Below are 25,000 nucleotides of genomic sequence, written 5' to 3'. Positions count from 1 at the left end.
AAGATTCTCCTCATGCATGTAAATCCTCAAACATGGAGCTCATAGAGAGCAGAGTAATATCATTATTAAAAGGTTGTAAAATTGCTTTCATTTTGTAAATATAAATTTCCCTGCTGACATACTTAACCAAAAAAAAAGAAAAAAATGTCCCTCATGGACTTAAGCAGTGGAGGCTACATTGCTAGCTCGTCATTGGACCTTAGAAGCTCTGGCCTAATCCATGTTTAATTCCTCGATGTATTCCACACTATGGCGGGATCATCTGGAAGCCGCGGGAGTCAGGGGAGTCACTGGGAGCTCTACCTCACTGGACCGAGTCTTACAATCTCTGTCTCTGTGTTTCCTGTCCATCGTCCACCCCGTGGCAACCAGCCTGCTCCCTCCATCCTCTCATTACCCCAGTGTTCTGCCTTGCAACAGACCGTGAGTCAACAGAGCAAGAGAGGACAACTGAAACCTTTAAAGCTATGAGCCTTTTTCAGGTGTTTTTGTCACAGCAATGAAAAACTGTCTCATGTGTCCATCGACTGCAAACACTTTACTTACTAAAGAGCTGAAGTTGTAAGTTGTTGCCTCCCCTTTTGTGAGGCCTTGTTTACAAAGATTGCAGTGAGAAAGGGAGGGTCATGGACTGTAACTTGCAGGAACATGTGTTAAGGGTTAATCTCTACTACCCACTATTATAGCCAGTGTCATTTCAAATGTTTTCCATGACACTGGTGTAGCCAATGTTCAGATCCTATTTGTCCACACACTATTTTTATGATTCAGAGAAAATGGCCTCTCTCAGCCTTCTTTTCCTGGAAATGAGAAGAATCACAACTCCCTTTTCATCTCGCTACAATGTCTGGCACCCAGTGAGTGATCAGATAAGGCTGATTTTTTCTTATTACTTATTAATAAATTCTGAGGCCCATTTGGATAAGTAATCCCCCTGGGATCATAAAAGCAATAAGTGTGTGAGATTTGAGTACATATCTGTCTGAGCAAAACACCATAATATTCTATTCTGTCATGTTGACAAATTAACTGTTGTGTTGGTAATTCATTCTCAGAATCCCATCAAAAGTTAGTATGGAACAGACTTTCCTTCTAGGTCATAATAGCCAGTACTTCTACATTGTGTTGAAAACAGTGAAAGGACTGGGTAATAGTGATTTCCTTACATAGTTATTTTAAAGATTAGAAATGATTATTTGAACGTATTTTCTAATTAAGCAGTAGCTATTTTGGATTCTGTAATTTAAAACTAAAGAAATATTAGATGATTTATTACTCTGTTAGGCTTCCCTAGAGGAATAGAATTGTTAGAAAGGATTCATATTAAAAGGGGGATTTAATTGAGTATCATACACAGCATGGCTTGTGTAGCCTAAGAATATTAGGCTCACACTGGAGAGCCTCAATCTGTAAAACACTAAGCCAGAAGAACCTGCTTCTAATGACAGTGAAGAAATACAGCAATGGCAGCCACAGGCAGGATGAACTTGCCAACAAGAATGCTGGCAAACAGGCAAAAATCAAAGCATTTCTTTTTCTATCTTCTTTCATCTGGACTGCCTATAGAAGTTCTGGAAACACTTAGGGTGTGTGATCATGAAAATTACAATAGTCTCCATCAGCTTGCTATTTCTTTGATTCCAGATCTAGTCACTTGACAACTAAGATTAACCATGACACTCTGCGTATACTTATTATTGAGAAATGTAACTTTTACATTGCATACTTTTGGTAAAAAAAAAAAAATTGTATAGAAGTTGCCTTCCCTATTGTCAAGGACCATTGCTATCTACAGACTTCATCCTGGGGAAACCTACAAGTGACATGCCTTTAAAAATTCATAACAACTATACCTGGAATTTGCATGTAAGCCACTAGGTGCCACTTATCTGCCTACTTTTTCTCCTGGGGAAGGTAAAATTTTGCACACTGACCTGTGTGGCTAATATTGATAAATTAAGGGTAGCTACTAATATATCAAGTAATGAAATCCAGATTGTAGTTATATGCTAAAAGCGACCTTTGTGTTTCTTTCTAAATCATTCAGGTGGAATTAGTGACTGAGGTGAGACCTTCTTGCCAGCTCAGAAGCTTTCAGACAGCTGTAATGATCAAAGCAGAGAAGCAGAAACCTCTCAAACAAATGGAGGCATGTCTTGAGATTACGACATAAAACAGAGGTAGAAGAAAATAAAAATTCTGATCTATTTCATGGTTTTGTTAGACATTATGTAGACACTTATACAAAGGTGTAAAAATATGTGTTTGCACACATACACAAACGAGTGCACATATTCAGGCACATGTACACACACAGGTGTATACACATGCACATGTACACACAGGTCCACACATGTGTGCTCACTCCCTCCCGCCCCCTCTCCTTCCCTCCCTCCCTCTGTAATACAGATTTCTGCTTAACAATCACAGTGAAACAATGGGGGCAGGATTTCTCCTTTTATTTGAAAATTAAAATCTATGATGAAACGAAATGTGTGTTTTCAAATTATGAGCATCTGGAGTATACGCCAGTGGACCCTGAAATAAAGGAACCCATATTTCATAAGCCTCATGAAGAACTCAAACTAGTTACTACAGAGAGTATTGAAGCCGTGGTATAGGAAAAGGAAACGTTTAAACCTAGCACATTTGGAAGTTCAGATAGACTGCCTCGCAAAGGTGAGGGTTCATAGGGAAGGACATTGAGGAAGAAAAATAGGAGTGGGAAGGCACAGAAGATCCCTCTGATGTCCACTTCATAGAAACCAGCATATATGTGCAAGAAACATACCCTAGTTTAGAAGAGGCACTGCTAGCTAGCCCAGAGGAAAGAGCCCTAGCATTCAAGTTTGCAAAAAGCCAGGACCAGTTCCAATCCCTACTGATTAGAATAAAGACACCATAAAATGCAGAAGCTAGGCAGAATGCTTGTACAAACAGTGATCCCTGCTTCATAATAGGAGCACTAAAAACTCAATCCCCACTTCATAATAGGAGTTATAGAAACCCAGAAAGGTGAAAGCAAAGCAGTACTCTATAACCGTGCAAAGTCAGCTTCAGCCCTGCCAAAGACGGCACAAGCTCACATGTGATCCAGGTCCTAAATTTACTCATGCTTGTCTTCTTCTCAACAGATACCATGTGAGCCTTCCTCACTGTTTTTACATCTTGTTTATTGTAAAGCTTATCAGACAAATGACTATGCAGGCCAGCCTAAGTGTCAGTGATTTTCTACTCTAATCTATTAGTTTGGGTAGGAGTAGATTTGGGGAGGGTAGATAGACATTAGCAGGCACTAGCTGGTGTCTGGTTCATTTGTAACTGAAAAATGAGCCACCAGCTTTTAGTCCTAACAGTTCATAGATCAGTGTGTATTGCCTTGATATTAGGCAAAACCAGGCACAGACAAATTTCACTCTGGCCCCTCAGGACAAAACAAGCTTCAAAGGACTGAAATTTTCCAAATAACCTAACTGTACCTTAGGACAAACCTCAAGAATGTTTATAGAAATACAAAATTACCTCACATCCAACAAGCTAAAAATCACAATACAAAAATGACAAGGACTGTAAAGGATGATACTATAATCTGAGTGATCAGAGGGAGTCAAACATAAGAGACCCAGGAGTGACACTGGTCATTACTAACAAGGTGAGGACACTAAGACAGTATTACACATATAGCTTGTGTGTCCAGAAATGAAATATTAAAGACCTACCTCTCAGAAGTGAGTATTACATTGGAAAAACACTAATGGGATCAAACAGCAATATAATATTTCCAAAGATAAGTGCAAAGAAAAGAAAAAAAGAAGCAAAACAAAATGAATAAGGACTCACACCCACAAATTGTGACCAACTTTTACTAATGTAACACAACGTGAGACTCCATGAGTGGAAGACTGAAAAGGTATTTCAGAGATAACATAGATAGCAGAACTAATGAGATGAGGACATTAAAACAGATTATACATATAGCTTGTATGTTCAAAATATGGATAAAACATGTTTATTAATAGAAACAAATATGTACTTATTAAAAAAAAACAATGACTATGAATTTTATAATTTTATAAGCCTGTTGACCCAGTAAATACAAGTCAAAACACAAGAAACACAAACAAACAGAGAAAATTACAGAACTATGTAATGGAGTAAACAGAGTAGCAGTGATATTTTTAGAAATAGTACACCCATGCTGCTGCAGAGGGCCATGTCTGGGTCTGTGGCCCTATAACAGCAGGAGGTGTTACCACCAAAGGCCATGGGGCCATTCTTGGTCTGGGCTGCCACCTGGAACCATGTTAATGTCCAAGGGCTACACATAGTTAGATAGCCCCACCAGTCACCAGCTGTAGCACTCAGGAGAGTGGGCCCTACTCCTCCACAGGGTAGTGCAAGAGAGCTGGACATGATAGGGTGATTAAGAGCCAGTTCTTCCCTGTGACCAGCTGCCTCAGGCAGGAGGCTCCTTTCCTCGCCTGAGAAAAGTGAGAGATCTCGCCCTTGTGGTGTGGACACATAAGTGCTGGTGGGCTGACCAACTCAGCTTCCACCCAGGCCCAGATCCAGGGTTTTGAGTTGACTCACCCCCATATTTGACCACTTCCCCTTGATGGGGAGGCCTGGTTGCATTCAGAGAAAGAATAGGCAGACTACTAAGATGAGAATTGATAGCCTATGACCATATACTGGGGGAGGAGGTCCCTCTCAGTCATAGAGCTAGGGGAGGGGAATAGGGTGAAAGCAGGAGGGAGGGAGGAATGGGAGGATATAAGTGATGGGATAACAATTGAATTTTAAACTGAATAAATTAATTAACTTATTTTTTAAAAAGTGAAAGTGAGCTACATCCCCAGAGGCCTATTGCCACCAGGGACAGACAAGTGAAACTCCTACCCCAGCCTCCTGCCTGGTGGGTCCCCCTGGGCAAGCCAGCAGCAGTGAGCTATGCAGTGTCCCCTGTGTGATCCATATCCCAGCCCATAGCTCAGAGACCTCCTGCCATCAGAGACCACTAGGTGAGACTCCCTCCCTCCACAATGGCCAGCATGCCTGGTCCTCTTACCAACCCCAGCAGTGGTAAGCCTTACCTTGTTGCTATACATCCCATTCTTGGCCTACAGTTCTGTCTGCATGCCCAGGGGTGTGCTGCCATCAGGGACCACCAGGTAAAAATGCTCCTTTCCATCCTTTGCCCATTAAAGCACTCTCAATACAGGTAAACTGCACCTGCTCCCCAGTGCTCCATTTTCTGGCCCACAACTTGGCCTGCCAATACCAGAGACAACCAAATGGCTGAAGGCCAGCATAAGAACACAATCAACAAGAGCCAGGTGCATTATGGCACCACCAGAACCCAGCTGTCATACCATGGCAAGCCCAGGACACATTAACACAGCTGAAGCGTAAGAAGATAACATAATATTCAGACTTGTGAAGATGACAAAGGCCTTTAAAGAGAAAATGAATAAATCCCTTAAAGAATGAATAAATCCCTTAAAGAAATATCAGAAAATATAATCAAACAGGTGAAGAAAATTAATAAAATGGTTCAAGACCTGGAAATGGAAATAGAAACAAAAAGAAAACAGAAACTGAGAGAATCCTAGAGATAGAAAACCTAGGTAAGATAACAGAAACTACAGACACAAGCATCATCAACAGAATACAAGAGGAGAGAGAGAGACAGAGTCTTGGGAATAGAAGTATAATAGAAGAAATTGATACAGCAGTCAAAGAAATGTCAAATCTAAAAAGTGTCTAACACAAAACATCCAGAAGATTTGTGACACTATGAAAAGACCAAACCTAAGAATAATAGGAATAGAAGTTGGAGAAGATTCCCAGCTCCAAGGCCCACAAAATACTTTCAACAAAATCATAGAAGAAAGAAAGAGATACCTATAAATATACAAGAAGCTTACAGAACACCAAATATATTGGGCCAAAAAGGAAAAAGAAAAATACTAAATATACAGAACAAAGAATGAATATTAAAAGCCACAAGAGAAAAAGACCAACTTCCATATAAAGGCAGACCTATCAGAATTACACCAAACTTCTCAACAGAGAATTTAAAAACCAGAAGTGCTTTAGGCAAATGTCTTTCAGTCTCTAAAAGACCACAGATGCCAGCCCAGACTACTACATGCAGCAAAACTTTCAATCAACATTAAAGGAGAAAACAAGGTGTTCCATGATAAAAACCAAATGTAAACAACATTTTTCTATAAATCTAGCCCTACAGAGGATGCTAGAAGGAAAACTCCAAAAGGAGAGGTTAGCTACATCCAAGAAAACACAGGAAATAAATAATTTCACACCATCAAAAGCAAAAGAATGGACACACACACACACACACACACACACACACACACACACACACAAAACCTCCACCAACATCAGAACAACAAGAATTAATAATAATTGGTCATTAATATCTCTCAACACAATGGACTCAATTCCCCAATAAAAAGACACAGGCTGACAGAATGGATGTGGAAACAGAATCTATCATTCTGCTGCATACAAGAAACACACCTCAGCAACAAAGCTAGACATTACCTCAGAGCTAAGGGTTGGAAAAGAAGATTTTCAAAGCAAATGGACCCAAGAAGCAAGCTGGAGTAGCCACTCTAATGTTTAATAAAATAGACTTTCAACCAAAATAAGTGAAAAATCCACCAAGATGACAACTCAATTATGAATATCTATGGATCCCATAGTTGGCTCAGTACCTTGGACACCAATGCACACCAAGCTGGAAAGAATGAAGCAGAGTCTGGAATGTGTGGGGTTTGCAGGATGTACATGCAGCTGGGAGGCACCGGGGGGAGGAGGGACAGTGTACTCTAAGGAGTGTTAAGGCTCTTTCCTGTAATTATAGTTCTTTACCAAGAGAGATGAGAAGTGGAACAGTCAAGCTACCAGTGGTCAGTTCAACAGGCAGCATGGGTGGCCCGGGTGCTAGACTGCTGATGATGGGACCTTGGGTCTGGCCTGCAAGGCCACTAGGTGGGCAGGTCCTAGGATGCAGTTGTGAATGTCCAGAGAGGGAAAAAAGGCTCTCTCTCTGAAACAGCCCTCCAAGTGTTACAGCTCAATTGAAAAATCAACCCTTAGACCATCTGTGGTGAATTAGCTATGCCTATTTATTAGTGAGGCAGCTTATGTTCCTGCGTGTACTCCATGATGAATGAGTACTAAATGACCCTTGGGGAGTGGTGAGAAGTTTTGGGTGGTGAATGCATTCCATTGGTTGTGGCTGTCATGCTGGTGATGCTCTATTGCATCCCGGTGCGAGCTACGTGGCTACCTGGAGAGTTGGGGTTGGCAGGTTACATGCACCAGAACATGAAGGCTCAGCACAGGGAGGAAGTGGTTCTTACTCCTCCCAATCTCAAGTTTGAACATGCTCCACCTTGCCAGTTCCATCCCAGTTCACCTGGTGGCATGTCCACCTGACCCACAAATATCTATGCCTTAAACTCAAGGGCAACCTTTGTAAAAGAAGCACTACCGAGGCTTAAATCACACATTGAACTATGCAGGTTAATAATAACAGACTTCAACACTCTGCTCTCACTGATGGACCAGTCACCAAGACAGAAACTAAGAAGAAAAATAATGAAACTAACAGACATTATGAATCAAATGGACCTAACAAATATTTACAAAACGTTTCACCCAAACACAAAAGAATATACGTTCTTCTCAGGAACTCCCAGAAACAGTTCTAAAATTGACCATATACTCAGACGCAAAGCAAGCCTCAATAGAGACAAGAAAATTGAAGTAACTCCCTATATATCTTATTAGACCACCATGGGTTAAAGCTGGACTTCAATAACAACAAAAAATAAAAAAACAAAAAACAAAATAAAAACAAAAACAAAAAACAAAACAGAAAGCCTACAAACTCATGGAAACCAAACAACTCTCTACTTAATGATCAATAATGGGTCAAGGAAGAAATAAAGAAAGAAATTAGACATTCTAGTATTCAATGAAAATGAGTACACAACATACCCAGATTTATGGGGCACAAGAAAGCAGTGCTCAGAGGAAAGTTCAGAGCACTAAGTATCTCTATAAAGAACATGGGGAGATCTCACACTAGTAATTTAAAATCACACCTGAAAGCTCCAGAACTAAAAGAAGCAAACAAACACAAGAGAAGTAGATGTCAGGAAACAATCAAGGCCAGGGCTGAAATCAATAAATTAGAAACAAAGAGAACAATACAGAGAATCAACAAAACCAATAGCTGGTTCTTTGAGAAAAATCAACAAGACAGGGAAACGCTTATCCAAACTAAGTAAAAGGCAGAGAAACAGTATCCAAATTAACAAAATCAGAAATTAAAAGGAAAATATAACAAGACACTGAGAAAAATTCAAAAATCACTAGGTCTTATTTCAAAAGCCTGAACACCACAAAATTGAAAAATATAAATGAAATGGTTGATTTTCTTGATAAATACCACTTACCAAACTTAAATCAAGATTAGCTAAACAATTTAAATAGGCCTACAACCACTAAAAGAAATAGAAGCAATCATTAAAATCTCCTAACAAAACAAACAAACACACTCAGGCCAGAAAGTTTTGGCATAGAATTCTACCAGATTTTCAAAGAAGAGTTAATAGCAATACTCCTCAAATTATTTCACAAAATAAAAACAGGAGGAATATTCCCAAACTCATTCTATGAGGCCACACAAAGACTTGACAAAGAAAGAGAATTTTAGAACAATTTCTCTTATGAACATTGACACAAAAATACTCAATAAAATACCCACAAACTGAATCCAAGAACACACGCAAAACATCATCCACAGTGATCAAGTTAGCTTCATCCCAGGGATGCAGAGAGCAGTCTATATGTAGGTATGTATGTATATATATATATAAATATATATGTTCATCATTGTAATCCATCATATAAATAAAACAACCACATGACCATCTCATTAGATGCTGAAAAAGCCTCTGACAAAATCCAACACCCCTTCATGTTAAAAGCTTTAGAGAGATCAGGGATACAAGGTGCATACCTAAACACAATAAAGGCAATAGACAGCAAGCCAATAGCCAACATCAAATTAAATGGAGAAAAACTTAAAGCAATTACACTAAAATCAGGGACAAGAGAAGGCTGCCTACTTGAAGTTCTACCTAGAGCAATAAGACAACTAAAGGAAATCAAGGAGATACAAAGTGGAAAGGAAGAAGTCAAAGTATGGCTACTTGCAGATAATGTGATAGCATACATAAGTGACCAACAAAATTCTACCAGAGAACTCCTATAGCTGATGAACACCCTCATCAAAGTGGCTAGATACAAAATTAACCCCTCAAAATCAGTAGTCCTCCTATATACAAATGATAAATGGGATGAGAAAGAAATTAGGGAGACAACACCCTTCACAATAGCCACAAATAATATAAAATACCTTGGTGTAATTCTAAGCAAGTGAACGAGCTATATGACAAGAACTTCAGGTCTCTGAAGAAAGAAATTAAAGAAGAGATCCATGCTTATGGATCAGTAGGATTAACATAGTAAAAATGGCCATCTTACCCAAAGCAATCTATGGATTCAATGCAATTCTCATCAAAATTCCAACTCAGCTCTTTAAGATGTTGAAAGAGCAATTCTCAATTTCATGTGGAAAGAAAAGGCCAGGATAGCTAAAAACATGTCTGTATAATAAAAGAACTTCTGGAGGTATTACAACCCGTGATCTCAAGCTGCATGGTGTTGGAATAAAAAACAGGTAAGTTGATCAATGAAATAGAACCAAAGACCTAGAAATAAACCCACACACCTATGCACACTTGATTTTTGACAAAGAAGCCAAAATCATACAATGATGGGAAAAGCGTATTTAACAAATGGTGCTGATCTCACTGGGCATCTACATGTAGAAAAATACAAATAGTCCAACTGGGTCTAAGACCTCAACATGAAACCAGAAACATTAAATATATTAGAAGATAAAGTGGGGATCATCCTTGAACTCATTGTTACAGGAGACAACTTCCTCAACAGAAAACTAACAGCTTAGGCACTAAGATCAACTATTAATAAGTGGGACCTACGAAACTGAAATGTTTCTATAAGGCAAAGGACACTGTCAATAGAGAAAAACAGCAGCCTACAGATAGGAAAAATATCTTCACCAACCCTACATCCAACAAAGGGCTAATATCCAAAATATGCAAAGAACTCAAGAAATTAAACACCAACAAACTAAATAACCCAATTAAAATTGGGTACTGAGCTAAACAAGGAATGCTCAATAGAGGAATCTCTAATGGCCCAGAAGCACTTAAAGAAATGCTCAAAATCCTTAATCATCAGGGAAATGCAAATGCAAATGATTTTGAGATTCTATCTTATACCTGACAGAGTGGCTAAGACCAAAACTCAAGTGACAGCACATGCTGGCAATAATATAGAACAAGGGAAACACTCCTTCATTGCTAGTAGGTGCAGGCCTTCATTTTTAAAACCTACTTTATTTGAAGTTCCTTAATGCCTCTACCTCTCTTTCAACCCACCAACCCCAGGTAGGAGAGAAAGAAAGTTAGTTGGGGAACGGGGCTTAGTTTTCTTTGGCTACTTCCTGATGTTTAGGCTTCTTGCATTCATTGGGGCAACACCAATCTCTGTCATCAGGATGGTGATAGTTTGAAGAAGTATGTATGCAATACTGTACTCTCAACTGCTAAGAACATCCCACATGTGTGTGCATAGTTAAATACAGATAAATAGATATAGAGTCGGAGGTAGATAGAGATTTATAGAGATATATAGATATAGATAGATGATAGATACATAGATGGTAGATAGATAGATAGATGATAGATAGATAGATAGATAGATAGATAGATAGATGATAGATACATAGATGATAGATAGATAGACAGATAGATGATAGATAGATAGATGATAGATAGATAGATAGATATAGATCGCTCGCTAGATAATGATAGATCGAGCTAGATAGAGAGATAGGTCCTGATAGATAGATAGATCGATAGCTCGATAGATGCTCGCTCGCTGCTCGCTCCTCTAGCTCCTCGATGCTGCTAGATAGTCGCTCGCTAGCTCGCTAGATCGCTGATAGCTCGATCCTCGATGCTCTCTCGCTCGCTACTCGTGCTCGCTAGCTCGCTCGCGCTCGCTCGCTCGATCGCTAGCTCGCTCGCTCGCTCGCTCGCTCGCTAGCTCGCTCGCTCGCTACGCTGCTGCTCGCTCCTCGCTGCTCGCTCGATCGCTCGCTCGCTCGCTCGCTCGCTGGCTGGCTCGCTCGCTCGCTGCTCGCTCGCGCGCTGGCTGCTGCTCGCTCGCTCGCTCGCTCGCTGGCTCGCTCGCTCGCTCGCTCTCGCTGGCTGGCTCGCTCGCTCGCTCGCTGGCTGGCTGGCTGGCTGCTGGACTCTCTCGCTCGCTAGCTCGCTGCTGGCTCGCTGCTGGCTGGGCTGGCTGCTCGCTCGCCGCTCGCTCGCCGCTCGCTCGCTCGCTCGCTCGCTCGCTCGATCGCTCGCTCGTTGTGTGTTCCCCCCGTCTGCTTCTGTGTTCCACTCCTTGGGTTTTTTCCCGACCCGACTGCTTTGGGAATACAAAAATCTGTCAGAAGTACATTGGCACCAGCAAAGATGTTAAGAAAATTTTAACAGCAGAAGAAAAATTTCTCAGGGAACTATGCAGCCACACAAAACAATGAAGGACACCATAAATAAAAATGGTAACGCCTGTCTATCTGTCTATAAATATTTATATTATATACCTCTTTAAAGTATAATCTACTTTTCAAAACAAAATACTACTACTTAGAGAGGCCTGGTATATAGTTATCATATTCTCTATTTTAGAGGCAAAAAAAAAAAAAAAACCTTTCTCACACAAGGGAAAATGTCCACCAACGTTGTTTCCCTTCTCTTACTCTGGTCAATGGCATTTTTGCTGCCCAATACTGCTCATCTATTTCTTTCCTAGAGTAGATTATTTTAACTGTTCCCTTGAGAGATTAATGTGTCTCTCTGTGCTGAAACTTAGTGGGAACAATAAATTGCACAAGCATATTTTCTATAGGATGTCATGCAATCATAAGCACGTTGGCATACATGATAAATCTATAAGAGAAGAAAAACAATGAATTATATTTCCCATGCTACTCTTGTGCAACTTGTGTGCAAATCTTAAAGGCTTACACTGGCAATCAAGATATCAGGTGATAAGAACAAGCTATGGTTCTAAGGATTAATGTCATCATGCTTGAGGAATCCTGTGGAAGAGGCCAGGGGAAGGATTGTGGGATTCCCCGGAGATGCAGGACACCATGAGAACACAGCCAGGCAGGGCTCATGGTGGCTCAGGGAGACTGGAGCAGCAATCAGGATGCCTGTGTGGGTCTGAGGTAGGTACTCTGTGTATGGTACAGTTGTGTAGCGTGGTGTTCCTGTGGGACTCCAGACAGTTGGAGTGGGGACTCTTCTGCCAGCTCTTGGGACACTTTTCCTTCTACTTGGTTTCTTTGCCTAGCCTTGATATGTGGGTTTGTGCCTAGGCTTATTATAACTTGTTATGCCATGTTTGGTTGATACCTGTGAGGTCTCTACTTTCTGAAGGGAGATGGATAAAAAGTGGATCTGGAGGAGAGGGAGGTGAGAGAGGAATGGAGGAAGGGGAAATTGTTGGAATGTAACGCATGAAAGAATGTTTTAAAAGATTAATATAATCTTTGAAAATAAAGGCATGCATCTGAGTGAGGTGATGACAGCAAGATGCTAAAAATGCCAGGTATAGTACTGATTCTCTACAGTCAGTAAATAAATGTGTTAAGAAGTAGGGTTTGGGGCTGGGGAGGTGGCCTAGGTAAATCACTCATTCTGTAAGTGTGAGGACTGATATTTGGACCCACAGAAGCAACATCAGATCCAGGCAGATGTGGTGGCTCAGATGTAATCACAGCACCAGGGAGAGAGAGGCAAGGAGCCCCAGGACAAGTTGACTGTCTAAAATATCCAAAGTCAGCTAGCTCTGCTTTCAGTGAGAGACCACGCCTCAAATATAAAGTGGAGAGAAGTTGAGGAAAGAACTGAACATCAACTTCTATCCTCCATGTACACAAAGGTGCATATACACCAACACACATGTATGAATCTACATACATGCACACATGTACACTCATGCAATTAAGAACGTACTTCCTGCACAAACATGAGATCTGATTTAGATTCCCAGGATTCATGTAAAACACTGGGTGCACCCACTAATCTCAGTGCTGGAAAGGCAGAACCAGTGATTCTAGCCAAGTGCACTGAGGAAAAATAAAAATAAAATGGATATCTTTTAAGGAGGATATACCCAGAATCTTTCCTGGACACACACACACACACATACAGTGGGTGGGGAGGGTACACATACGCACACACAACACACATAGATGAGATTTCCAAAGAAATAATCAACTCCACCAGAAAAACACTGGAAGCAAACATTTCTAAATTGAGGGTAAAGGTTGTGCTCATCAGCTTACTGCATCTGTCCTTCTTGTTCCAATTTTCATTGGTTATCATTAGATACAGGTTGTTATGGTGATGAGAGAAAGGCTCAACTGGATGGGAATTCAGAAAGATGTTGCAAAGAGAAGCATCTAAACTAGTGCTTCTCCTGTTAGTATGCATTTGAGTCACTCTGAAAGTTGTGAAGTTCACATTCATATTTAATAAGTCAGGGATGGAATCTAAGATCATATACTGCCAAGCATACTGTGTAAGGTGATGCTGTTGTGCTGGTCAGTGGACCTCGTTTTGAGTCGCGAGAATGCTCACACACATTTGTGAAAATGCATGCTCTTATGGGCTCAGGCTTAGTGCTGCTAAATCTAATGGGGATGGACCTCATGGAATCATCAAAGTCTCATGAGATACTAAGAATTGATATTTTCCCTCAAAACTCACCACCCAACAAGGAAAATGTAACAGTTGACAGCCTATGCTCCCAAGCAGTGACACACAAACCCCTCCACATTCTTTATCTTGGGTTTCTAAATCCTCTGTAAATTGCCTCCGCCATCTTTATGTTCTTTCTCATCATGGTGGTCCCTTTCAGAACATCCATGTTAAATACATGGAATTACTTACTTGGGTAAAAAGCAGTGTGAACCGTCATTCCCTTTGTCTTTGGAAAGGTTGTTCTTTCTCCCCGCCTACTCTTTCCTCGATGTGAGACGTCCATCTCAGACCTCTCCACTTTGCAGAGCTACGTTCCACTACTTTTTGGGGTTTCCCCAACTATCCCAACACAGGTATACAACTAGAGCAGCCTGAGTCTATCTAACTAAGCTCAGATTTTAACGCTTGAGTTCCTCTGCCCATAAAGGAAGGTGGGGACACTTTCCAGAAAGAGTATGGTAGAGTAGGCTGGTAGATGTTTGAACTGGGGTGGGGGATATCAATCAGATTGCATTTAGACCTAGGTATAGAATACAATTTTACAGGGAAGAGTCAGGTTCTTGGGACTTTAAAAGACAGCTGGGCAACTATTCACCATATTTAATTTAGTCCTCAAACCACAGATCTATAACCAAAGGTCCCTATATACTCTACTGACCGCAAAAGTGCAGCAAAATAATCTTCAAGACATACGCATTATTATCCTATAGACACCACCATTAAGGGAGAAACTAAATGGTGCTTCCCGTTACTGCCCCTTGGGTCTCACCTATTTGCTGTGTAGCTATTTCCTCTCAATTGAAGCATTTCTTCCTGGAGGGCTGAGGAGGCTCAGAAGACGCCAGAAACTCAGACTCCCAAGACTCACAAAGCTCCTACTCAAAGCAGCAGGCAACTTCTGGTCAGATGAGATTTCCAGTGGGAACTGTTTTCACCATGGCCAGAGCACTGCAAAGAAATAGCATTCCTGAGTCATCAGCCATGCTGGGGGGGTGCATTTTGATGAGGAAGTTCCCTTTGAGTCCTCAGTGGTCCTGCAGGCAATCCCAGAGGCCTATCTGGGTCGCTAAGCTTGACTTGATGGAATCATTTTGCTGGTCTGTCATTGGCACTTCATCTGGGGTAAATAATCTTTGTTACATCTCCAAAGGAAGGGGCATACGACAAAATCACCATATTGAGCACAATCTGCAGGTCCTGAATATGTAATGAGCCCTGCCTAGATACTCTCTTATCAAAAAAACAACCAAAAACAAGCAAGCAAGCAAACAAACAAAAACAAAACAAAACACAAAAGCGGCAAAATAAAGCCCTGAGAACAAGCCAGATTTATTCTGTAGAAACACTGCCTTCATCAAAGAGAATAAACTATATTTTTCCATTTTTCATCAGTTGCCTGTGACCAATTTTATCTCATAAGTACATGACAGGATAATAAAAAGTCTGCTATAGTTCTGCTTGGGGGCCAATCCATGCTGCAGACGAAGTGTCCGGTCCAAACTAATTCTCAGCCCAAATGAGCAACAGAAGGGGGAGGATCAATGACGGTGGAAGAGCTTCAGCTTTCCCACAAATTTATGGTGGGGAATGAATGCCTCCTCCTCAACACAAGCCAGGCAGACAAAAGGAGGCCTCAGCAACTACCCTGTACCTGTGAGAAGAAGAGAGTATGTTTTCAGAAAAGCCATATTTCTGGAGAAACCTCTTATATCAGGGAAGGAGACGCCGAGAATAAAGGCCTTGCACTGGGGGAGGACTGAAGAGGTATTCCTGCGATAAACAGAAAAATAGCAGAGAAGGAATCAGGAGCCAAAACTGGTCCAATATTCATTCTTTCAATATGTTAATAACTATTAAGTGGGACACATACACCTGACTTGTCAAATATGGTATATAGACTGACCTGCCCGATGTCCTCCTATCACTTGTAAGATAACTCAGGGGGAAGAAAACCACTGTTGTTGAGCCAATGTTCCCAAATAGCCATGTCTATCTACCACCTTAGAGTATTTGTAAATAATTTCTCAAGCATGGCTAGTTGAAATGGATACTGGCGAGGATGTGGAGAGAGAGGAACACTCCTTCATTGCTGGTGGGAATGCAAACTTGTAAAACCACTTTGGAAATCTATCTGGCACTTTTTCAGAAAACTAGGAATAGGGATTCCTCAAGACCCAGCTATTCCACTCCTTGGAATATACCCAGAAGATGCTCCACCACACAACAAGGACATTTGCTCAGCCATGATCATAACAGCCTTATTCATAATAGCCAGAACATGGAAACACCCTAAGTGTCCCTCAGTAGAAGAATAGATAAAGAAACTGTGGTATATTTATGCTATGGAATACTATTTACTCACCTATTAAAAAGGAAGAAATTGGGCTGGGGAGATGGATCAGGAGATAAGAGCAGTGCTATGAAATACTACTCAGCTATTAAAAACAAGAAAATCCCAAAATTTGCAGACAAATGGATGGAACTAGAAATGATCATACTGAGTGAGTTAACCCAGACCCAGAAAGACTCCCATGGTATATACTCACTTATAATTGGACACTAGCCAAAAAGGGATGTCCCATGAAAGTCTTCACTTGCCAGGAGATTGGGATAGACGCAAGGACTTCCTATTGGGACTCTAGGTGAAAGACGTATGGGAGAATGAGGAAATAGAAGGATCCAGAGGGTCCTAGAAACCTACAAGAAGAACATCATGATGGGTGGAGCTGGACCCAGTGGGGGGTCAGCTCAATCTACTGCACCAACCAATGACAATACAAGCAGTAAACATTGAACCCCTATGCAAGTCTAGCCAATGGACAGGACATTCTCCACAGTTGTGGAGACTGACTCTGGCATGAACTCTGGTGCCCCATATTTGACCACCTCCCCTTGGTGGGGAGGCCTGGTGGCACTCAGAGAAAGGATAATCAAGCTACCAAGATGAGACTTGATAGCCTGTGACCATATGGTGGGGAAGGAGGTCCCCTTCTGTCACAGACCTAGGGGAGGGGAATAGGGCAAAAGCGGGAGTCGGGGAAGAACGGAAGGATACAAGTGATGGGATAACAATTGAGATGTAGGCCGGGCATGGTGGCGCTCACCTTTAATCCCAGCACTTGGGAGGCAGACGCAGGCGGATTGCTGTGAGTTAGAGGCCAGCCTGGTCTACAAAGTGAGTCCAGGACAACCAAGGCTACACAGAGAAACCCTGTCTCAAAAAAAAAAAGAAAGAAAGAAAGAAAGAAAGAAAGAAAGAAAGAAAGAAAGAAAGAAAGAAAGAAATGGAGCATGCTGGATTAAGGTTGATTCCAAATAAAATAACTTTCAGCTTTTTAAGAAGCAGAGAGGATGTGCACAGTGACACTCTGAGCGATGACTGTGTGTGTAAATGGAAGCAGAGGCTGGAGGGATGTTTCTAGAAACCAAGCAGTGCCCCTGGCTACTGGCAGCCAGTTATATCAAGGAAAAGGCCTAGAACAAGTTTGCCTTCAGCTTCCAGAAGGAATGAAGGAATGAACTTTGATATCCGACTTCTCTTAGTTACGCCATCCACTTTGTGGTTAGCTTTGGCAGTCCTAACACACTGGGTTACAAATTAGCACATTATATCTAGATTTCAGATAAAATGTACTGCTTGGGTTTCCCGAACTGTGGTAGCTTACCCAGATTTCCATCCCCAAGGTTAGCGACAAGAATTCAAAATTAGTTAAACCAAGTTAGGGCAATCAATGCAACCTTTCATAAGAACTTCAAAGGGGGAATCAGCTTCTTCCCTCTATCTCTCACTTCCTCCCCGACTCCTTATACTTCTTCCTCATTGGGTGTTTGGATGAGCAGCTAGAGGCACCCTTACATGGTGCTGTGGTGACACTGAAGCGAGGGATTTCCTGCAGTCCATCTGGTCAGATCCCCCCACTGATTCCTGTAGTGTAGTCAGATCCCACCACTGAATCCTGGCTCTTTGAGTCTCCGTGGAGATGACCCTTTCTGCCTGGTTGCTGAGCTTCTGGCTGACAGTCAGGGAGGAAGCAAGGGGTGGTTGAACTTGAGCTCTCTGCTTCCAGCCCAGGCAGGCCTTGGGCAGGTTCCTGCCCATCACTCTGTCTCTCCACCTGGGGTGAACCACTTTTTCCAGATTCCGGTCCATGTGGCCACTGGCCTCACATGACTCTGGATTGATGCACTAACAAAGTCAAACATCCTTGTAATTATCAGATAACATCCAAATCCCTCAGGAACTCCAAAGAATGCCAGAGCAGAACAGCAAAAGAAGACAGGAGGAGGAAGAGGCAGAACGCATCCTTTTACAAGGAACCTATCCTGGTGAGAAAGAGACATAAACCTTTCTAGAAGTTTTATAGCCTAATTACTTTCCTCAGGTCCCCATTCTGACTCTCAACACTTTTCTGTGGGAAATTTGTTTCCAAAACACACTTGGAGAGTACACACAAAGTCAATGTGATTTTCTACAAAACAGAGAAAGTATCCTTTTAAAAATTCTAAAACCTTACCCTTATGAGTGATCAAATATGCAAGTAAGACATTTGGAGGGTATTAAGGATAGAGCACAAGTGGCAGAGAATTTCTTAAAATAGTTAGCACATTTAGGGTAGATTAAGCTCTTGATTTTTTTTTTTTTTTTTTTTAATTACCGTGGTTGCAGCTGGGCATGGTGCTGCATGCTTGTAATCCCAGCACTAAGATAGCCAAGGGAGAATTTTGAATTCAAAAATAGACTGGGATACACAGCAATAAACAGAACAAGGATAGTGGTCAGAGAATTATGGGTAGTCCCACTATGAACTACAGTGGCCGGAAGGATGACAGAAGATAAACAAGCCTATTCACAACTCAGCTGATAATTGATCTGTCGGCGATTTGACTGGTGTTGACCTCAAACGTGACTGTGACTGCCAAAATTGCCATCACATCTCCAGACTTTACACCAAGTCTTCAGGAATCATTTTTGCAGCCACGGCTACAGTTGTTTGCATTGGCTGCCCTCTTGAAAATGCTGCAGCTTAAAAACCAAACCAGCATCTCTATCACGACTACACCATTCAAACTGAGGAAGACCTGAAATTTGACGGCGGTCAGAGCCACAGCAACAGCCTTCTGTGAACACCAGAAGCATCTGGAGATTAGGGCAAAGGTGGGTGGCAGGATGAACCACGTAATCAGGTTCGACACAGGTCGTCTGGGTTAAGCCAGGAAGGTCAACAATAAGGGAAGGTCAACGTAGAGCATCCCCGGTCCAAGAGCAGCAAGGCGTTCACCTCCAACGTAGAGCATCCCCGGTCCAAGAGCAGCAAGGCGTTCACCTCCAACGTAGAGCATCCCCGGTCCAAGAGCAGCAAGGCGTTCACCCCCAACGTCGAGCATCCCTGATCCAAGAGCAGCAAGGCGTTCACCTCCAACATAGAGCATCCCTGGTCCAAGAGCAGCAAGGTGTTCACCTCCAACGTAGAGTATCCCTGCTCCAAGAGAAGCAGGGCGTTGACCTCACTGCTTCCTTTGGACCAGTTAATGAACTGATCTAGGTAAATGTGGCTAAAACAAAGCCAGTGCTGCCCCACAATTGTTGTGCCCATGACTGGGTTGTTAATTACATCTGTGGAGTGGATCTAAATATGTTTTTGTTTTGATCCCAAGTGTGGGATGTGAAACAGACTTGTGTGAGGGTGTGCGGTTTTTGTCCACTGGAAACAGACTTGTGAGAAAACAGGTGATGTTTGTCCACTAGAAGAGGAACCACCTCTTGCGGGGCCATGGTCTTTGCCAACTGATAAGCATCCCACTACAGACTCTAAGAGGAGATGTGTGTGTGTGTGTGTGTGTGTATATATATATATATATACCCAAAACAAGAGGCTGGGCTTTTTGGTCTTGGCACCATTTTCTATTGTTTAGCTGTTCATCACTCCCCTTCGATAGGTTCCTAGAGAGAATCATTCTAGCAAACACTTCAAGGTTCCAGCTGCTGCTCTGGGCTCTGGCTGTTGCAGTTCTAGTCACCTTTGCTGAGTGGCTGGCTTGCTGTTTAATGGGTCTCTTGGAATCCTGCCGACTACACCACTGGAATCACTCCAAAGAACTAAGTCTAAAAAGGTTTACTTCTCCTCTTCCCATTAACCTCTTTTCTCACCTGTCTAAGGTAGGTGGGTTGAAAGGGAGATATAAGCATTAAAGAATCCCAAATAAAGTAGGTTTTAAAAAGTTCAAAGCCTACACATCTGTATGGCTGTAACCAAAAGGCCTAGCTGAATGGCTTAAGGGGTGTGACAGCTCTTACTGGAAAGATATGAACAGTTGTCTACTCAACCCAGATAAGTCACTGAAGACAGTCCAAAGAAATGATTCTGCCTAAGCCCTACTCAGTGGAGCAATGGGATCATTTGGCTTCCTTACAGGGCGATGAGTAAGATATCACTTACAGGACTGCAGGTCGCACCAACACAGGGATGATGAACACACATGAAGCCCCCCCTTTAATTAGCCTTCTTTCTCTATATATCCTAGGATGTACCAGGACTACCGACAGCCTGGCAGACTTACATGCATTTGAGGAGGGGCCAGGAGGCAGTGGCTGGAATAATCAAATCCTTAGTCCTCCCCACGCACACACTCTTGTGGGTCTAATAGACCTGGTCACTCAGGATTCTTGGAAGTAATTGCAACTGTTCTGCTGAAGAGGGCAGTGGCTCCGCTGCCCAGAGGGCAGTGTTGCACAGCCAGAAGGGAAGAGTTATTTTAGCTCACAGTTAGGAAAGTGTCTGTCTGTCATGGCTGGGAAAGCATGCAGAGCAGAATATTTCATGCCACAGGGGTCCAGGAAGAGAATGAACTAGGGCACTGGGTCAGAACCTTCAAGGTCTCATCTCTGGAAATGTTCTCACCATCCATCCCCCTCAGAGATAGTCTGCCTACTGCAATCAAGTAGTCTATCAGAGTGGGCCACTAAATCATTCTGAGGAAAGGAAACCTAAAAACATTATCATCATGAAGGATAAGTTGTGTGTGTGTGTGTGTGTGTGTGTGTGTGTGTGTGTGTGTGTGTGTGTGTGTGTCCATTCATCCGCCCCAGGATGTACATGGAGTCATGGTGGTTTGAAGTACTGACAAATGCTTTAAAAACATTAACAATCCAAGTGGCCCTCTCTGTCACCTCTCACCCTCAGAAGAGCATGTTTGCATATGTCCTGCCATCTACCCTGTACTTGCAGCTCTACTGAGAAGAAAGGAGAATCTTCTAATTACTGACTTCTCATCAGTCAAGGGCAGCTCCCCGCTTAAGCTGGTCATTCAAGTCTCTCTGAGTCTGATGGCTACTGAGTAAGGAAATTTCCAGAACCTTCTCGGCTGTTCTTTAACTGAGCACAGTGTATGGCAGTTTCCTTCCCCATCCTGCCTTCTTCTCCATTTGCCCCATTAGTAGACTTTGCACCTTCCTTAAAAACCACATCATTCTCCTCAGTGAACTATTTCTTCACATACCCCCAAAGAAAATTAGCTATCGTGCTCCCATTGAAACCCCTAGGCTTCATACAGTGCGTGCCACCTGTGCTGCATTCATTTCAGTCACTTGTGTGTTCTCTAGGGGAAGAAAGTATGCCACACTCTGTCAGTTTAGGTCAGGAGCTGTCCACCTGCATCCCCCGTGAAGTCATCTGTGAAAGTTTAAGGAAAGGATCAGGTGCCTGGGAGAAACCTAAGCGGTTCTGGTTTTGTTAGCCGTGGGGTTGACATTAGCTTGGAGGTTTCACATTGGAATTTCCATTTCTTTGTTACACTGGGTCTCACTCACCCTGTTGCTTAGCCTGGCTTAGAACCCCAGATCTCCTGCCACCACCTCCTGAGCATTGAGGTCACATGTGCGTTCATGTGAGTACACATGCAGGTGTGTGCTTGTGTGTGTGGAGGCCAGAGGACAATGCCAGTTGGCTTCCTCAGTCTTTCCGTCTTAGTTTTGCAACAGGGTTCCTCAGTGAACCTGGAGCCCTGGGATTCAGCTAGGCTGCCTGGCCAGCAAGCTCCAGGGAATCTGCCTGCAACCGTGCCAACCCCGAGTGCTGAGCTTACAGACCATATTGTCTGGCCAGGCTTTTCGTGTTGGTTCTGAAAATCTGGAGTCTGGCCTGATTGACTAAATAAGCAGAATGGGCTAATTGGCGATGATTCTATAGTATATAAATGCAGGTTTACGGGAAGCTGCACAGGAGGGGCAGGGGAAGGGAGAGCATGTGCTGGGGGAGAGGGGAGGGAAGGAGAGTGGACAGGGGGTGGGAAAGGGGCAAGGGCAGGCAAAAGGGCAAAAGGGCAAAAGGGCCAGTGAAACTAAAATGTCTTCCTTATAGTGAGTCTCTGGGATGGGGAAGCCCCGCCCCTAGGTAGAGGGCAGGCTGCACCAGCCATGCCCTGCAACAGGACCTAACAGGGCTCTTATACGGTGAAGAGCTCTACCAACAGCCACCTCCCCAGTTCCCCAAACTCCCTGTTTCTGACTCTCACACATCGTTTGAAAGCATAGCTGTGGGTGTGAGTCCCTGCCCTCTGTCTGGCAAAGGTTTTTTTTAATTTTTATTTATTTATTTATTTATTTTGGTCAGACATTTTACTATTTAACTGTTTCATGATTTTCTTTTCTTTTTTTTTTTTTTACTTTTTTTAATTAATTCATTCATTTTACATCTCAATAGTTATGTGATTTTCTTTTAGTTAAATTCTATTACCCTTTACCCAGTTCCCCCTATAGCTGTTGATAGAAGGATAATGTCACTTGTCCCTGAAAAACTAAACAGAGCCTTAAGATGGAAGTCTCCATCAATCAGTAAGGAAAGCGGCATCCTCATCTTTCTGGAGTGTGAAGCAGCCTGTTAACTCTATATGTACATAAAACCTGCTCATGTCCTAAACAATACTCTGTGGGCCTGAGACAGAACACCAACACCACAACTACAAGCAATCTGGCAGAAGTTACTCTTAAAAGATGGGAGCCCCCACCCTACACCCCGCCCAACTTTGGAATCCAAATGTTCTTCAAAGCACTTCTCTCCTCACTCTACTAAGCAAAGGCTGCTGTCAAGAGGGCCGCACGGGTGTTGTGGTGTTTACCAGTGTGAAACCAGGCAAAGGGGTAGGAAGAAGTTGTGTTAGCAGGAAAATGATGAACCAGAAGCCTCCAGGGCAGTGGTTCTCAACCCCAACAGGGTCACGTATCAGATATTCTGCACGTCAGATATTTACAGTATGATTTGTAACAGTAGCAACAAAATGATCTTTAGGCTGTGGGTAGCTACAACACAAAGACCAACGTGTGGAAGTATAAGGAAGGTTGAGAACCACTGCTCTACAGACACTTCTTCAAATAGCCTGAGGTCAGAGGAGAAAGCAACCTTGAAGGATGCCCATTAAAAGGATACAGAGGGTCCTAGAAACCTACAAGTAGAACAATATGATAGGCAGATTTGGGCCCAGGGGTCCCGCTCAAAGTAAGGCACCAGCCAAGGACAATACAGGAGGTAAACTTTAAACCCCTTCCCAGATCTAGCCAATGGTCAGAATATTCTCCACAGTTGAGTGGAGAGTGTGATATGACTTTCTCATGTACTCTGGTGCCTCACATTTGACCATGCCCCCTGGAGGGGGAGACCTGGTGGCACTCAGAGGAAGGACAGCAGGTTGCCGAGACTTGGTACCCTATACAGGGGGAGGTAATCCCCCTCAGTCACAGTCATAGGGGAGGGGAATAATGGGAAAATGGGGGTGGAGGGAGGAATGGGAGGATACAAGGGATGGGATAAACATTGAGATGTAACAAGAATAAATTAATAAAAAGAAAAAAAAAAGACAACGCGCACAGTTCTCCTCCATCACGCTTACCCTCGTGGTTAGAGCGTCACTAGTCAGACTGAAGATGTTCTGCTGTTAACGGTGTGGAACCCCTTTGCATCCTGGGACAGCAGTGGCCATTCACCCCTGCCCGCTTTCCCTAGCATTACCTGGAGACTGCTTGTCCTTTCTCTATTTTCCCATAGGCAAGTGAGGTTTAAACTAAGAGCAGACAGACTCCAACTCTCCCCCTGCCCTTTATTTTTATTTTTTTGAAAGCCATATCAACCTGGTCTAGGCTGACCTAATAGAAGCAATGAGGACAAAGCCATTTCTTGCTTAAAAATATCTTCTCTGCTGCTGATCATGTACCATTTAGAATTAATTTTCAGCATTTATGGCAGCGACTATCATGCTACCCTGCCCCATCCTCACTGGAAAGCGCATAACCTTCCAGGGCTGGTAGAAATCCTAGAAGCAATTAGCTGGCATATGAAAGATGAGGTTTGTGAAAAGGCTTATTCTGGGTGCACAGCACTGGGCATTAGGGGGATTTTTTTCTACTTAAAAGACAGAATACATAAAGAGACAGTACAGGGAATTAATAATCATTATAATTAGCAGGAGGCAAGCATTGTCTACTGGTCTGGAACTGCTGAAGAGATTTATACACTTGTTCTATTTGATCCTCTTAATAACGCTGAGGGGGAAAAAAAGCCTACATTAAGTATCACCCTGACTTTGCAGTTGGGAAAATGAGGGATTTTCTTGAATGCATACATCCAAGAAGTGAAGAGGTTGGGGTTCGACTCCAAAGAATGGTGATTGTGGGCCTGTGGAAGACAGCTGATTTGGGAAGAGCACTTGGCATAAGTTCAATTCCTCAGCATCCACATAAAATGTCAGGCATGCAAGTGGACATGGATCTAAACTACTTTCTGAACATCATGTGTGTTTAAAGCTATAGACTGATGCATCCCTTGGTCAGAGAAGCCTCTCTCAGCAGTGGGTCTAAGTAGGGAACAGGTAAAGTGATGAAATTAAATGATTCCTGAGAGTGGTTGGTCACAACAGGACATTGATGTCACTTCACCTAAGGTCCAGGGAATGCCTCGGAAGAGGGAATGGAAGGACTATGGGAGGCAAAGGGTGGGGAGGAGCCTGATGGAGTACTGTCTTCTGCGCATGACATAGCTGTCATA

The sequence above is a fragment of the Acomys russatus genome, chromosome 25 (genome assembly GCF_903995435.1).
Source record: "Acomys russatus chromosome 25, mAcoRus1.1, whole genome shotgun sequence".
Classification (NCBI taxonomy): domain Eukaryota; kingdom Metazoa; phylum Chordata; class Mammalia; order Rodentia; family Muridae; genus Acomys; species Acomys russatus.
The sequence above is the reverse complement of the archived record's forward strand: the minus strand, read 5'-3'. Positions refer to the sequence as shown.